At 46.1% G+C, this 17977-nt stretch overlaps 1 pseudogene across 1 annotated transcript; it reads left to right on the plus strand.

Moving 5' to 3' along the window:
- Window positions 1-15861: 15861 nt before the first annotated feature.
- LOC308531496 (cyclin-Y-like protein 1) lies at window positions 15862-17150 on the plus strand (annotated as a pseudogene). Its single transcript has 2 exons — window positions 15862-16494; window positions 16720-17150. The product of its transcript is annotated as a cyclin-Y-like protein 1 (transcript).
- Window positions 17151-17977: the final 827 nt, after the last annotated feature.

Here is a 17977-nt window from a genome sequence, read left to right on the forward strand (position 1 = left end):
CCTAATGTAGGCGTTTATCCCTATAAAATTGCCTCTTGGAATTGCATTTTCTGAATTTTATACATGAGCTTTGGTAGGCAGCCTTTTCATTTACTTTGTCTCTAGATTTTTTGAGTTCTCCTTTTTGTTTGGCTACCCTGGACTCTTTATTTATTTGTTTGTTTGTTTATTTATTTATTTATTATCGGTTTCAGATAGAGAGGAAGAGAGATGGAGATGGAGAGAGAGGGAGGGAGGGAGGAGAGACTGAGAGAAACATCATTGTGAGGGAGAAACATCAATCGCTTGTCTACACACATGTCTTACCTGGAAATGGAACCTACATGCTGATATGTGCCCTGACTTGGAATCGAATCCAAAATCCCTAGGGTCATAGGGTCACAGGACAATGCTCCAACCAACTGAGCCACACTGGCCAGGGTATTCTGTGGGTATTTTAAAAAACATATTTTTATTGATTTCAGAGAGGAAGGGAGAGGGTGAGATAGAAACTTTAATGATGGGAGAGAATCATTGATCGGCTGCTTCCTGCACGCCCCCTACTGGGGATCGAGCCCAAAACCCAGGCATGTGCCCTTAACCGCAATTGTACCTGGGACCCTTCAGTCTGCAGGCCTATGCTCTATCCACTGGGCCAAACCGGCTAGGGCTATTCTGTGGTTCTTAAAAACAAAATTTCCAGTATTTTTCAAATAACAGGCCACTATTGTCAATGATAGCAGAAGCACAATAGTTGATGGAGGTAAATCTAACCCTTGTTTTTGACTGTAGCTATCTGAAAATATGTTTGTTCACCCAGCCTTTTCCAGTCATCCTTTCTGTACAGTTCTCCTTTATTTGTGTCTGTAATACTGTTTGTCTTCATGATACTCTTATTCCCATTCCCTGTGGGTTTTTGTTCATGTATAGCTGTCTGTCTTACACTGGGATGGGGAAAGATTCTCATATCTCTGATTCTGCTCTCTTGATGATGTCACTCCCATAGCTCTTTTGCCTATGATCTCATCTCTGCTTTGCTGTTGTACTACAGTGTTGACCGGCCATCTTTTCAATGTTTCTTTTACGATTTCTATCATTTATCCTGTGCAATGGCTCAACTGGGAATTAAGCAGAAGAATCATTTCTGCATCACAGTAGAAACATGACTTTATGGACGACACAATGGATCAACAGGCTGTCTTGCCTGAGTAAAGGGCTGTTGCGGAGGTTTTTACACCTGGGCTTTGTTACATTCATAGCTAGGAACCCATTTGGTTCAACAGTGTTTTGTTACCATTGCCCATTCCTCAACCAATTCTACTTGTCCTTGCTTTTTGTTGACACTGTGCCAACGACTCAGTTTTAATAGTGATCAGTGCTCATTCTCCTTGGATTCCCAGTCCATGGATAATCTAACCTCTCTAAACTTTTCACCTCTACCTCCTGCACCGTTGGTCCATGCCTGCAGAGCCTTAGAGTGCACACCTATTACTGTATTGAGGTAGAACATCATGTGCTCTAATACAATTGATTTTTATGGGTTTGAGCAGATTCAAATTATTCTACACAGACTCACGTCACCAGCATGAAAGTTCCTAACAGAAGCCATTTGTGGAGGAACAACTAGCAGACCCTTCCTCTCCTCTTTGTGTCTCATCCTGTGTTTCTGTCCCTTTCTTGGTGAGATTTTCATCATCCACTGACTTTGGGGCCAAGTAAAGTATAACAGCTATTTCCTCACTTGTCTTGAAAATCTTTCTATGGAATCATGTCCAGTCATGACAGGTAAACATCTCTGGTTAAGATGCTGTTTTCATAAGGTCAACATGTACCTCACCAGCATTTCATTTTGTTCAGGTTGCTGCTGTGGAGCAGAGAATGTGGAGGCAGCGACTGAGAAGAACATTTCTGTAAGAGTGTCACAGGCAAGGAATCCCAAGGTGGCCTTGTCTTCCTTGAAGAGCCACCCCTGTGAGAGTTGTGGAATAGTCTTGGGAAACATTTTCCACGTGATGGAGCAGCAGGGAACACAACACGGACAGATACTGTTGAGGTGTGGGGCGTGTGCAAAACGGTTTTACTTCAGTGTAAAATTTCACCAGCAGCATGTGAGAGAGAAGACTTTCATTAGAGGTGTGGACAGGATCTCACTTGCAAACAGCTGCAATTTCAATGTGTCCCAGAATCGTTTCACATGCGGGGAGGTTGTGCAGGGTGTCCTTACCGAATCAAGACATCTCCACCTAAAGGCTCCTCAGACCAGGGACAGTCCAAATGGTATTTCAACGCCAGGGATGATGTTTCAAACGAGAAAAAATTATTTCAGCAGAAAAGAATGTAAGAAAGACATTAATTGCACCTACACCTTTATTCAGGAAAAGGGTGTACATGCTGGAAGTCAGTGTTTTGTGTGCTCTGAATGTGGGAAAGCTTTTACCAGTAGAAATGGTCTCCATTATCACCTGAGTGTTCACAGTGGAGAAAGGCCTTATGAATGCAATGAATGTGGGAAATCTTTTCCCAGAAGCACTGACCTTCGTCGTCATCAGAGAGTTCACACTGGAGAAAGGCCTTATAAATGCAGTGAGTGTGGGAAATCTTTTACCACTAGCAGTGACCTTCATTGTCATCAGAGAATTCACACTGGAGAAAAGCCTTATACGTGCAGTGAATGTGGAAAATCTTTTAGCAGTAGCACTGCCCTTCATTGTCATCACAGAATTCACACTGGAGAAAAGCCTTATAAATGCAGTGAATGTGAGAAACATTTTACCTGGAGCATTACCCTGCGTCGTCATCAGAGAGTTCATACAGGAGAAAAGCCTTGTAAATGAAGTGAATGTGAGAAATCTTTTTCAAGGAGCAATGGTCTCCAATATCATCAGAGAGTTCACATTGGAAAAAGCCATTATGAGTGTAATTAATGTGAGTTCTCTCACAGCCAAATTTCTAAATTTGCTCTGCACAAAAGAGCCCAAATGTGAGAAATTTCTTAGATGTATAGGAAATGTAGTTTCTTAGGTAGGACTTAACAATAGAATAAGAATATTTGTGAAGTCTCATTTGTCGGAATTATATCTCATACATTTAATCATCTACATTATGTAACATCCCCCCAACTGTTTTTGTTGTTGTGTTTGTTAGTATTTGTGTTGGTATCATATGTATCTATGTTGCACTTTCTAACATGCAGAGAGGTGTTGCCAGGTCTATGTCACTGCATATTTCTGTTGCTGAAGGTATTTCACTTGAACCACCTATAAGGTCCCTACAGATGGCATCAATCACCGTCCTCATGTGCCCAGGGATGGTAACTCTTTGTCTAATTTGTTAAAGAAAATGAGGAATACCTGAGCCCTTAGTTCTTGTTTCCTGTTATGAGTTGCCACATAGGATTCATTACTGTTGGCCCCAGGAAACATAATGTTGCAGAGGAACTGCCATTTTCAGGGACATGCTTTCCCTGAATGCCAGTGATTAATTTATTGAGTGCCTAAGTCATCAATGGAAGAACTGCCAGTCTCATGTCTCTTTGGTTTTTGAAATAATGAAGGCTTTTCCGTAAGATTGCTTTAATGTTGGGTGTTCTATTGACTCTATGGGTTAGTTTATAAGGAGATCTGGGCTCTCCAAGCATGATGAGGTGAAAAACTTATATGAGGTCTCAAACATTTTTGCCCTTTGGGGAAGACTATGATGCAGAAATTAACTCAGTAGTTTTTTCTAAATTTACATTCTTGCCCATATTTTCCTAGGAAACACTGTGGAGTCTCTAGTCCTCATTTGAAGATGGGTGCTTTGAGACTCAGAGATCACTCCAAAGAGGGGGTAGCTGTGACAATCTCAAGTATGTTTGGGAGCAGTGTGAATTTTTTTCTTTTGTTCAAGGGATACTAAGACAATAGAAGGGAACCTCCTGCCCTGGTCTTGCAGAGGGCCATGTGCCCTGATGCCTTCAATTCCATGGGTGATGGTCACTGGTTGGAGGACCATCGCAGTGAGAGGAAACCCTTTCACTGCAGAAACACTGACCTAGTTGTTGTTGGACGAGACTGCAGCCCATCAAGTGGAATGGTCCTCATCTAACTGTGCATCCAGGAATGTTTCTGAGGAAAAGACCATAGGAGTGGTGTGTACAACAGATCTGAGGGACTCCAGGCATGTTTATCTTCTGTAGAGCAATCAATGTCATTGAATATAATCGAGGTTTTGTGGCTTCCTGTCACCTCCTATATGTTCCCATCAGAGCCATTGGTGTGCTGGCAGCAAAACCAAGACAAAGACAAAGGGTGTCTTTAGTCCAGGGATGTTGCTTTTGTGAAGTATAGTGTTCCATAAATCTTAACATGTGCGTGAAACTGAAACCATCATTTATACACATAATCCTGACCATATCTGTAACTGTGAACTTGCTTCATGACCTCTTTTAATCTCTCCCTGTTCTTTACAGCTTTCCTAGTAACCATGGATTTACATTCCTTTTTAATAGATTACATTTCCTAAATATATTTCTGCTTTAATTTATGTTTCATCCACACTTGGAGATTTATTAAAGATATATTACTAACTCATCTTTTTTTTTTTTCCTGAGAAACAATTGTATATTTGAATTTATCACCAACAGTTTATCCATTTTTTATAAATATTTATTTAATAAAGCTGATACAAACATTTCTGTATAAATCTTTATAGCATACAGATTTCCAGTGCACGTATTCATGCACCAGTGGGGTGCCTCAGCCTGGCCTGTGGGATCAGGCTGAAACCAGCTCACCGATATCCCCCAGGGGTCCTGGGTTGCTACAGGGCGCATGCCAGGCCACAGGACCCCACCAGTGTATGATCGGAGCTGGGGAGGGACCTGGAGAGGGCTTCAGGGCTTCTCTGGCCTGTCTTGCTCAGTCCAGATCGGCTGGATCAGCTGAAAGCTTACCTAACTGTAGGAGTGTCTGCCCCCTGGTGGTCAGTGCACATCATAGCGAGCAATTGAGCAGCCTTAGCATATCATTAGCATATTACACTTTGGTTGAATGGCCGACTAGACACTTAACATTTTAGGCTTTTATTATATAGGATAAGTGTTATTGACTTTTGTCAGATATTTGTATAATCTGAGTTGTTGGGTGAATGTTTACATTTACAGAGATTAGCAAATTGTCGTCTAAACTGCATATACTACCCAGGCTGGTGTGGCTCAGTGCTTGGGCATCTTCCCATATACCACAGGGTTATGGATTTGATTGTCAGTGGGGATATGTGCCTGGGTTATGGGTTAGATCCATGGAAGTGGGTGTGCAGGAGGTGGCTGGCCAATATGGCACTCTTCCATCAATGTTTCTCTTCCTCTCCCTTCTCTCCCTAAAAATTAATAAACTCTTCTTTAAGAATAAAAAATAAGCATTAACTGATTGTACGTTTTTGCATTTCTACAACAGTCTATGAGGGATACACATTCACATTCTAGAGAACCTTTTGTTTGGTCAATCATTCTTTAGGTAAACAATTTTTTTTGGTAACTTTGTCCTGCTACCTCACTGTTTGGTTGTATTTTTTCTAGAAATTTATGGTGAGTCTTTTGTCTGATGTGTATTTGCTGTGTCTGTATCTTTATTAAAACTGCTGATCATATGTTCTGCCTAATGTGCTTTTTTGGCAACTTTCTTTAACAAAACACATTGGAACGACACAGGTGGATGTTGGAATTTCACTCATTTTGTTCTATTTTTGATTTAGGAAATAATTTTTTTTATATTGGAATGATATGATTTAATATTTTTTACCTTTTAAAAAAATATAGCTGTAGTCATTTTGGATCAGTGGATAGAGCATTGGCCTGCAGACTGAAGGGCCCTAGTTTGATACTGGTCAAGGGCACAGCCTGAATTGTGGGCTTCTTCCCCAGTAGGGTGCGTACAGGAGGGAGCCGATCAATGATTCTCTCTCATCTTTGATGTTTCTCTCTCTCTCCCTCTCCCTTCTGTGAAGTCAATAAAACATATTTTAGCCCTAGCTGGTTTGGCTCAGGTGATAGAGTATCAGCCTGTGGACTGAAGGGCCCCAAGTTTGATTCCAGTCACAAGCATACACCTGGGTTGCCCGCTCGGTCCCCAGTAGGGGGTGTTCAGAAGGCAGCCAATCAATGATTCTCTTCATTGATGTTTCTGTCTCTCCTTCTCCCTTTCTCTCTGAAATAAAAAGATATTTTTAAAAATAAATAAAAACATCTTGGGGATGGAGCCCTCAACCCAGGCATGTGCCCTCACTCCAAATCAAACGGGGGAGCTCTTTGTGCATGGTTCGATACTCAACCACCTAGCCTCACCATGGGAACATTTTTTGTTTGTTTTTAAATGCTATGCACAATGCAGTGAATATTTTACATTTTAATGCACAGTACTAACGTTCTCTATCACTTTCACAAGACCAGTCATCTGATAATGCAATTTGCCCTTGCTTTGTAGTGTTGGGTATCTTCCTTGTCTGTTGTCATGAGGGTTCTTTGGTTAAAAGAGGAGTCTCAGCGGGATCATGGCATGCTGATAGGCAGAGGTTTAACACGTTAAGGGCCCAGCCTGTTTTGTCTTCCGGACGGAAAGTAATAGTGTCAGTCACCGATGACTGACTGGGCGCTTAACGTGTTAAAGTCCCACAGCCCAGTGAGGTGGAAATGGTATGGCAGTAATACTGTTTGTCAGGAGCCCTAGATTTGAATCCCAAATTTCTGAATATTATTGACTGACAGGGAAATGACCACTCTTTCTGCTCTGAGCCTCCACTTTCTTTTCTGTAAAATGGGTAGAAGGTATGTCTTCATCCCTAAGCTGTTAGATCAAGAGCTAAGGTGCCCATTTGCAGTGCAGGAGGTGTGTCTGCAGCCTGTCTGGGCTCCCGGGACACCAGCCTTTGCCCTAAGAGACATTCCCAGGAAGGGAACCTTTCAGCTCCCCAATGCAAACAAGCACTTCAGTTTTTAAGGGCTTTTGACAAAGAAAGGGCGCTTCTCAGTACACGTTTACTTACCTGCAGGGAGGCGGGTACTGTGGGCATTTAAGTTCTCAGTGTAGGATCTCCAACGAGAAATCTGCACACTTGCTAAAGCTCCCTGCATCTCAGTGAGTTACAAGTGACAGGAAGAACTCTGAGGACCAATTACAGTAATAAACTGAGTACTTTCCTGTACCAAGATTCCAGTGTTCCCTTTTTGAGTATTTCCTCTTTTCATTCTCACAACCTGGGAAGTCGAAATGACTATGGAATTGCTGGGAAGATCCACCATTACAGAACTGAAGTAGGTTCTCCAAGTTTACTCAGCAAACAAGTGTCAGATATAAGAGGCTGGGTTGCAACCCAAGATTCTGGCTCCAGAGCCACAGACAACGTCTACCAGTGCTGGTCAAGCCCTCTGGGTCGGGACGCTGGTGACCGGAGTGGCTCAGGTGTAGCTGCTGTTTCCATTGTTGAAATGATTCCTCCCCAATTTTTGTAAAGTATCAGCTCTTCTGCCCTGTCCCTCGGTCCTCACTGGGATACCTGCTGGAATGGGTTTTTAGGGGAATCTTTATTGAGTTTGACCTGCACTTTGTCTCCCTTTGATGTCACCTTGGAGAATGACCCTCCAGAAGCCTCCGTGATTCAGGCTGGATCTCTGCACCTTCACCCACCTTTTGGCTGACAGGCTGTGGCCCCATCCACTGAGGTAACTTCCATACCTCAGTCTGTCTCTTACAGTGTTGGTACATGGCTCTGACTTTCTCGGTGAAAGAGAGCAGAAAGTCAGGATGTGAATTTTGGAACCTCACATGCAGAAGTGATCCTGGAGACCTGCAGCATCCTGATCTGATTGTGTGAGCGCTCAAGTCTCCTATTTGCACAGGCCCCATTACTCGCACTATTCTGCCCTCTCTGTCCAGAATGGCTGTATGAGACCACTGTGCTCACCATGTCTTCCCTGCAGCATATTCTGAACATATCTTTTTTTAAAAATATATTTTATTGATTTTTTACAGAGAGGAAGGGAGAGAGATAGTTAGAAACATCGATGAGAGAGAAACATCGATCAGCTGCCTCCTGCACATCTCCCACTGGGGATGTGTTGGCAACCCAGGTACATGCCCTTGACCGGAATCGAACCTGGGACCTTTCAGTCCGCAGGCTGACGCTCTATCCACTGAGCCAAACCGGTTTCGGCAATCTGAACATATCTTGTCCTTTGCAGTCTTCCTCTGCCGGAGGCCGGTCCATCCTTGTTGCTTGACACAGTCGCTGCAGGGAAGAAACATCTGCATAGCATATGTTTTAAGGAACCTGGCGTATACGGCATACTGTTCTTAATATGTTTGCTCCCCCTTTTTTTAGCGCTATGTGTTATAACCAGAACCACCTCCCTGAGAAAGGTTGTTTCCTCAGGTGGGGATTTTTCCCTAGAGTTCGGGATTAACAGGACTAAGGAAGAGAATAAATCAGTAAAACCCCCTGGTGTTACAGAAATACCATGTACTTCTTATGAAGAACTTGGACTAAGACTGTTGGCAATAAATTTGGGACTTGTTGGGCCCACATCCCCAGGGGTCTGCCCACCAGGGAAAGCACCCAAGCCTATCCCCCTGGAGACCCACCAACACAGGGCAGTCCCAGGGAAGGCGAGCAGCGAGGCTGGGAGGACATAACCTTTACTGGGGAGGATAATCTCCTTCAGTCACTTCCTTGTAGTTTATCAGTAGAGCAGTGGAGTAGCCCTTATAATGGAACACAGAGATTAACCTAGACAGGATTAAAATCAACAGAACGAGATAGAGACAGGATTTTTGGCAAAGGTCAGATAAGAAACTATGGAAATGAAACAAGGAACTGTAGAAAGTTACCCAAAACATACCATGATGTGATATAGAAGCATGCTTATAGGATCAAATGATATAAAGACAGATGTAACAGGAAAATAAAGAACCTGGCTAGGCTGATGATCTGAACGCTGCCTCCGTGTCCTTCATTCTTTGCCGACTCCATCCACACCTTTGGGAACCCCTGGACCTGCTGGGGCTCGACCCCAACATTCCTCTATCTACACAGGTGACCTCCTGGTTGCTAGGTGGATGCTCAACCATTGAGCTACGCCGGCCACTCTGGTAGGAAGTTTTAGCAGGTACTTTCATCAGAAACTTGTTAGGTACTTCTGCAACATGCACTTGTAATTCATGGTCCTAAAAGGCCAAAAGTGCATAATCACCAATTGCTATACAGACACTAAGGTGGATGCAAATACTTAACAAGATTCACAGTCTTCATACTCTTCAATTCATGGGGAGCAAATCTCTTAAAATGAGCATCAGGAGGCCCAGTGTGTTCAGTCAGTGATGAAAGAACAATCCTCCAGACAGGTCCAGAGGAAACATGGAGGTGATCTATTAGGCAGACCTAAAGCAAATAGATGGTGTGAGACCATGTCTTTCGGTTTCTCAGAATTTATCCCATGGGGCTCTCTGCATTTGTGCTCTGCACCCCCAAAATACTTTACATATTGCTTATTGTATTTTCTGGGATATTGTATATTTTTCCTAAGATTATAACATGTATCTGGAAATAAAGTTTACATAGCATTTAAAATTTTAATTTTTTTTAAATTCTCACCTGAGGTGATTTTTTCCATTGATTTTTAGAGAGAGTGGAAGGAGGGGGAGAGAAACACAAAGAGAGAAACATCAATGTGTGAGAGACAAATGGATTGGTGGCCTCCCGCACATGCTCTGACCTGGCCAGGTATGGAGCCTCCATCTGAGCGACAGGCCCTTGACCAGAATCTAACCCATGACCCCTGGTTTGGCTCCATCCATGGAGCCAAACCATCCAGGGCACAAATTTACATTTGTTGCCAAGATGGCTACCATGTTGGCAACATTGAAGGCGTTGAAAGTGGGCATCTGAACCTGTCACAAAGATTTTGGATCCTAGGATCTCACCACTTTGATCAGAAATTATTATTATTTCACCTGTTCATGCAGTTACCGTGTCTGCATGTGGAATGAACTTTATTAATGGAAGAGAATATTGCTTGAGCAAACTACAGAAAGGCGTAATGGAGTTGTACAATGAGCAGTGCTTAGATAGCTGGAAGACAAGAGACTCTATGAAACCTGCCAACAGGTAGGTCTCAATAGGGGGTAAATTAAAGACACTGAGTCCCAAGAGGTGAGAGAATTAACTTTATATACGGCTATACTGGAAACGTGGCTACCATGACATTCTTTTTTCTACAAATGTGAGTGTGCCGGGCCAGCACAGCCAAGGGTTTGGTGAGCCTGAGGGCGGCGAAGGATTTAGAAAAGACAAAGAGAATAAGCTGGGTCTAGCTCAGTGGTCGGCAAACTGCGGCTTGCAAGCCACATGCAGCTCTCAATACCGACTTCTGTGCATGGGCCACGAAGTTTCAATCGCACTGTACATGCACGCCCACACGTGGTATTTTGTGGAAGAGCCATACTCAAGGGGCCAAAGAGCCGCATGTGGCTCGCGAGCCATAGTTTGCTGACCACTGGTCTAGGTGGATCTCCTGTGCCTGGCTAAGGCCACAGAGAGGGATCCAGAGGGCAAGCTGATGCTTTATTTCATAGCCAAAGGTAAACAAGGTAGTGGTCACCATAGCTACAATGTTCTTGTGAGTTTCACTTGTTTTGGCAGCACTTGCTACACCTCCTGCAGCCCATTTGCTACCCAGATAAGATCTCGGTGCCTCATAAGGTCATGACTAATTATGCTAAGAGGGCTATGCCCTCTAAGCTGGGACCTGTTTGTGGCTTTGCCAACAGGTCAGTCCCAGGCTTAACCCTATAGGCGCTCGTACATGTGTCATGTGAGGTCTCCTCATTCATGACAACTTGAGGAAAAAAAGTGAGCTGAGAAGATATTTGTAAGGTGTGAGCAAAACAATTTAGAACTGTGGAAGGAAAGACACCACATGTCGTTTCATTGTTCAACAATTCTTTACTAATGATCTCATCTGCTTCTCAGGCTGAATGGGCCTGTGTTATACAGCAGTGCATAGAGATATGTCTTTCCCCACAAAGCTTGTTTAAACGCTTTATTGAAGGAGGAGCCAATCATTGAAAAAGAAAATATTCTATGTGATAGTGAATCATTGGGTGACGGGGGCTGTGGAAATATGAAATGAGCAGCACTCAGGAATGACTAGCATTAGATGTTAAAGTCCCCATTTAGAGGAGGTGAGAAAGAGATTTGATTTCATCAAGAATATGTTTTATGGACAAGAGCTCTGTACAGGGTTCCCAAGTCAGAAGATTTTGGGGTTTGTTTATTTTTGTCTTTTAATCCTCACTCAAGCATATTTTATTGATTAAAAAAACATTTTATTTATTTATTTATTCTTTACTTATTTATTATTGATTTCAGAGATGAAGGCAGAAGGAGAGAGAGAGATAGAAACATCAATTATTTTGGGGCTTGTTTTTAATTTTTTTTAGTTCTCACCCGAGGATATTTTTTCCATTTTTTAAAAATTAATTTATTATTGATTTCAGAGATTAAGGGAGAGGGAGAGATAGAAACATCAATGAGAGAATCATTGATCAGCTTCTTCCTGCCATCCATATCTTTTTTTTAAAAAAAGAGGTGACTCATATAATTTCTCATAAGTTTTTAAAGTTTTTTCAACACTTCTGCTTCATTATTTATGTCTTTATGACATGTTCACATTTAGGTTTATGCTTCACTGTCCTTTTTGCTCTGAATTTTCAAAAATAGATTTTCATTGATTTCAGAGAGGTAGGGAGAGGGAGAGAGAGATAGAAACATCAGTGATAATAGAGAATCAGCGATAGGCCGCTCCTGCATACTCTCAGTGGGGATCTAACGCACAACCCAGACTTGTGCTCCGACCTGGTATCAAAGCCTTACCCCCTTTTATAGGGTGATGCTCATACAACCGGGCTGGGTCCTAATTTTTAAGTAGGACAAGCTTTCTTTTTTTAAAATATATTTTATTGATTTTTTTACAGAGAGGAAGAGAGAGAGATAGTTAGAAACACTGATGAGAGAGAAACATCAATCAGCTGCCTCTTGCTCACCCCCTACTGGGGATGTGCCCGCAACCAAGGTACATGCCCTTGATCAGAATCGAACCTGGGACCCTTCAGTCCGCAGACCGATGCTCTATCCACTGAGTCAAACCGGTTACGGCAGGACAAGCTTCTTATAGAATTATGAATTTTTTAAAAAATATATTTTATTGATTTTTCACAGAGAGGAAAGGAGAGGGAGAGAGAGCCAGAAACATCGATGAGAGAGAAACATCAATTAGCCGCCTCCTGCACACCCCCTACTGGGGATGTGCCCGCAACCCAGGCACATGCCCTTGACCGGAATCGAACCTGGGACCTTTCAGTCCGCAGGCCGACGCTCTAGCCACTGAGCCAAACTGGTTTCGGCCAGAATTATGAAATTTAAGATTCACTACACATATGCATGCCCGTAATTGTTATTTATAATATTTCATGTGATTTTAAAGTTTTTGAGCTATATATAGGTCAGCTTTTAGTATGAATATGTATTTCATTTATCCTAAATATAATTTGTGAATATTTGTGTTATCACATGAGAATGCCTGAAACAATTCAGCTGACACCTTTGATATGTCTGTAGGGCCAAAATATCTTTCACTATGATAATTACAGTGGCATCTTCAATTAACAAAAACCAATAACTTTGTCAGATTAAGTAATTCCATTTAAAGTTTATATTATGCTTTTTAGTTCTTTTTTAGTTCAAAGATATGTCCTGCATTTCTTAACTTTTTTTTTTTTTAGAGAGAGAATGGAGAGTTAGAGACAGGGAGAACAAACAAAGATATGAGAGAGACACATCGATTGTTAGCCCTCTGCACAAACTCAGACCACATCCGAACAGAGCCTGCAACCTAGGTACAAGCACTGGCTGAAATCAAACCCACGGCCCTTCAGTCTGCAGTTCCACGTTCTAAGCAGTGAGCTAAACTGGGTAGGGCTGTCCCACATTCTTGTGTTATATGCGTCACATACCTTTATGATGGTGTAAGTAGGTCGTTTGTGTGATCAAACTTTCCAGACTCACCCCCTGGTTCATTTGGCTCAGAGGATAGAGCATCCGCCTATGGGGTGAAGGGTTGAAGGATCCCGGGCTCATTCCTGTCAAGGGCACCTACCTGGACGGCAGGCTCCGCCCAGGCCCTGGATGGGACGTGTGCAGGGGGCAACCAATCAATGTGTCTCTTTAAAATCAATGTTTCTCTCTCTCCCTCTCTCTATAAAAATCAATGGGAAATATCCTTGAGGTAGGAATAAAAAAATAATTTCAAGACTGTAATGCAGGCATACTTCTAACGAGTCGCTGTTTTGGACTCACAGATATTGTGTTTTCATAAACATGTACTCCAGTGTCTTTCCCAGGAAAAATGACTCTTTTTTTAACCATTTTCAAGATGTCTAGTTCCTGAGGAAGGTCATTTCCCAGCGTCCCTCCCAGCAGATGTCGCTGTTGTCCTTGGAGCGAGATGGGAAAACTTTCCATCACCCTCTTGGACGCTGGAACCCACATTACCCAGAAGGCCTGGTGAGGACTACCGCCAGCTAAGCCAATGAAGGGTCAGAAACGGCCTTTCTCTTACGTCACCGGCGGGAAGGGGCGGGACTTCCGGTGCTCTCTAGGCGGCTATTGGTCTTCACCCAGAATCTACTCCAGTACAGGGCGGACGGCTCCAGGTGGGCGGGGGCAGTGGCGGATACTCGGAGGGAGAAGGCCCGAGTGTTCACAGGCTCAGCCCGCACGTGGGAGTGAAACTCGCTGACGCCACCGGGTTACCCACGTCCGTGACGGAACAGAGGCCCCTTTATCCCCTTCCGCTGCCCCTGCTTCTTACCCGCCTCTCCGGCCTCACCTGCCGGGGTCCGCGCACGGCGTCCAATGGCGATGGCCTTGCCCAGTTGCTCAGCTGAGGTGAGTTCGCGTCCTCCGCCCCCGACACCTGCTCTCACCGCCTCCTGACCCTCAACCCTGCAGCCTGGGCTCAGGGCGCCTGTCCCGTCCCGCAGCTCAGGTCCCCGCCAAGGACCCTGAGGAAGGAGGAGGGGAGAGAGGAGTGTTGTGGCTTCTGAGGACACAGGAAATGCAGGGCCCAGTGGACAGGGGTGACTCGTATCTGAAGTCCCCCTGCGGACGTGGGCTCTGAGTATAGAAACCAAGGTCCGAGGCGGCAGGGAGGATTTCAGAGCCGCATGCCCTGCTTTCCCTCTCCGGGCGGTGCAGGAGGAGGAGTCTGGCCTCTGGGCTCTGGAATCCCTCCGTGCCCGCCGCCGTAGGGCCTGGCCTCCCCGGAGCCGGTCCGAGTGTCCGGACCCGCTGCGTGGCCGGCGGGCCGAGGGGTGGGGCCAGGCAGCGACCGACCACGGGGGAGGTCGTGGGAGCGGAAGGCCTCACTGCCTGGCTCTTTCCTCCCTTCCCCCCGTGGTCGGCTCCCCGCCGGCGCTGGGGCCGGGGGTCCATCCGGCCTTCGGGGCCCGGGACCTGCGTGGGCCGGCAGCCAGGCCAAATGAGGCACGGCCTAGCCGTGCTGCTGGCCTCGGGCATCGGCTCCCCGGCTCACAGCGGGAGCCCAGAGCAGGCTGCCCCCCGGGCCGGGCCCACGCGGGCCGCGTGGACCCCTGGCCCCAGTGCGGCAGCGGTGGCAGCGGAGTGGGGCGCGTGCTCTAGCCCCGGGAGGCCGCCGTGCTGCAGTGCGTCGGCCTCGTGGGCCGAGCCTGCTCAGAGCGGATGCTGCTCTTCCGGAGCTGGGTTGTTTCGCCGGCTGCACCCCGTGTGCTGGGCCTGTGCCGCCCAGACGCGCCGCTGCGGGAGTCCTGGTCCGCCCGCAGGCCGGCTGCAGGCGCTGTGGGGGAGGGCCATCCTGCCTTGCGGCGTGTTGAACGACAGCAGCAGGAGCCGGGGGAGGACTGCGCCCTCCAGCTTGCCTTGGGTCCTCCATCTTGGGACAGAGCCATGTGCGCCCTCCATCTTGCCTTGGGTCCTCCATTTTGGGACAGAGCCATGTGCTTCTTCCCGGAAGACCCGCTGCTAGCCACACCCAGGGTTTCTCTGGACTAACCAATAATAATTAAGGGAAGTGCACGCCATCACTATGACCACATCCTGTACCTACTCGCGCCTGGCCAATCCGTCCGCGAGCCCCACAGTCCCCTCTCCTGCCCTCACTCCACCCCCCTATAAAACCCCCTCTCCCATCAGGCCTCCCTCTCTCCGCCACTGGACTTTCTGATGTGTAGGTGGGTCTGGTGAACGGGGAGCGCAAACTGGCTTGCATTAAAAGGACTCTTTGCTTTTGCATCGGACTGACTGGCTCCCTGGGGGTCTTGGAAACCTTGAGGTCTGGGCACAACAGTGGGGTCCACCAGGAATTGGGCTGTGGTAGATCCTTCTGAACCCTCACAAGCTCTCTCTGGGTGCCATGTGCCAAGTTCATGGGTGAGTCCAGAGAGGTCCTGTGCTGTGGAGCAGGAAGGGGCAGAGCTGAGGCAGTGAACCTGGCATCTGAAGTTGGGATGGGGGTAGACATTACACAGTGGTGTACACATCTGGCGGAAGTGTGAGCTGATGGTCCCAGAGACCTGGTATTGGGACTTAAAAATAAATAAGTGTGTAGACAGACTAGGCAACTCGGGGGAGGCGGTAGCGGCGCGGCGGCTGGAGGTGCAGCCGGGCCGGCGAGGCCGAGCCTGCCTGCGCGGCTCAGCCGGGGGCTGCCGGTGCGGTCCGCGCCATTGTTGGGGGAGGGGTACCCGCGGAGCACGGCTGAGCCGGGGGTCGAACGGAGACAGCCACGGCCGCGGCGAGGAGAGTGGACACCCCATGGGGAACACTCTGACCTGTTGGCGGGAAGCCGGATGCCAGCTCCAGCGTGGGCCGGCGCTCGGGGCCGGCCGAGCCGGACGACCCGTCTGAGGTCTACGAGGCGGCGGCCTTCGCCGGCTGCCCCGGAGCCCGCACAGTTGGGTTTCGGCACCGGCGAGGGCCACCATCTGCAGCACATCAGCGACCGGTAGATGCCGGACGAGTTAGCTTTGGAATCAAACCCTTCTGACCATCCAAGGGCAAGCACAATTTTCTTGAATAAATCTCAAACGGATGTGCGAGGAAAGAATAAGAACAACTATGTAAACCATGTATCTCCAGGGCACCTTACTAAAAAATATAGCTCATGCTCAACTATATTTCTAGATGACAGCACAGTCAGCCAGCCTAATCTTAGAACCACAGTACAATGTGTGACGTTAGCAATATATTACCGCATAAAGAACAGAGATGCAAATAGATCCTTGGATATTTTCGATGAGAGATCACATCCACTCACACGAGAAACCGTTCCGGAGGAATATTTTAGGCATGATCCTGAACACAAATTTATTTACAGATTTGTTCGGACCCTCTTCAGTGCTGCACAGCTAACAGCTGAATGTGCGATAGTGATTTTGGTTTACTTAGAAAGACTTTTTTTTTTTTAATTTTATTGATTTTTTACAGAGAGGAAGGGAGAGAGATAGTTAGAAACATCGATGAGAGAGAAACATTGATCAGCTGCCTCCCGCACATCTCCCACCGGGGATGTGCCCGCAACCCAGGTACATGCCCTTGACCGGAATCGAACCTGGGACCTTTCAGTCTGCAAGCCGACGCTCTATCCACTGAGCCAAACCGGTTTCAGCTTAGAAGGACTTTTAACTTATGCAGAGATAGACATTTGTCCCACGAACTGGAGGAGAATTGTTTTGGGAGCTGTTATTCTTGCCTCCATGGTTTGGGATGACCAGGCTGTATCGAATGTGGACTACTGCCAGATTCTCAAGGACATTACCGTTGAGGACATGAATGAGATGGAAAGGCATTTTTTAGAGCTACTTCAGTTTAATATTAATGTTCCTGCCGGTGTTTATGCCAAATACTACTTTGACCTTCGCTCCTTAGCTGATGACAACGACCTGCCTTTTGTATTTGCTCCTCTTAGCAGAGAAAGAGCCCAGAATCTAGAGGCTATTTCCAGATTGTGCGAAGACAAAGACCTCTGCAGAGCTGCTCTGAGAAGGTCTCTTAGTGCTGATAATTTTATTGGTGTTCAGCGCTCTAAAGCCATCCTTTCTTAAGGGAGAAGGGAGGGGTGGTAATGTCCTGAGCCCCTCCCTCATCTACAAGGACTGGAGAAATTAGCACCTCTCCTGCTCAAAAACCAGCAAAGTTAGTATTTTCACTTAAGACAGACGTCAAGTTGAAGAGACTCATGGGCAGCAAGGACGATGCTCATAGAAAGAATGGGACCTTGTCAATGCATCACACTCTGTCCTTTAGTTACAAAAAACACTCAAAAGCTAAAGCTCCCAACCCACACAGCTATTTGCTTACAATGTAGGCTGATAGCTGTGAACTCTATGTGAAGTTTTTTTTTAAATCCATGTTTAAATTTTGAGGCTTGAAAGGCACTAACGATATAACTTATATGTCTTTCCTACTTTTCTGAATCGCCCCCTAAAAAAAGAATAAAAAATAAATAAGTGTGTGTATGTATATATATGTATATTTCAGAGAGGAAGGGAGAGGGGGAGAGAGAGAGACAACAGTAATGAAAGAGAATCATCCATAGGCTGCCTCCTGCACGGCCCCTACAGGATATCCAGTTTGCAACTCGGGCCTGTGCCCTTCATTAGAATCGAACCCGGGATCCTTCAGTCCACAGGCCAGTGCTCTACCCACTTAGCCAAACCAGCTAGGACTGGTGTTTGGACTATAGGGTGAAGCATAAGCCCAGGTTTGTCTTTTTCTTGGAGACATGATCTGGGAAACTGCCTTGGTATTGCTTGGCAGGAAGGCTGGGGACCTGCAGGCATGGCTCAGAGCTTAGCTGCTGTCCCCCTTCCAAACCCATCTGTTGTGCTGAGGGCAATAACAGTGATTAATGGGACTGTTTTGAGGAGCA

The sequence above is a fragment of the Myotis nattereri genome, assembly GCF_964212035.1.
Source record: "Myotis nattereri genome assembly, chromosome: 15".
Classification (NCBI taxonomy): Eukaryota; Metazoa; Chordata; class Mammalia; order Chiroptera; family Vespertilionidae; genus Myotis; species Myotis nattereri.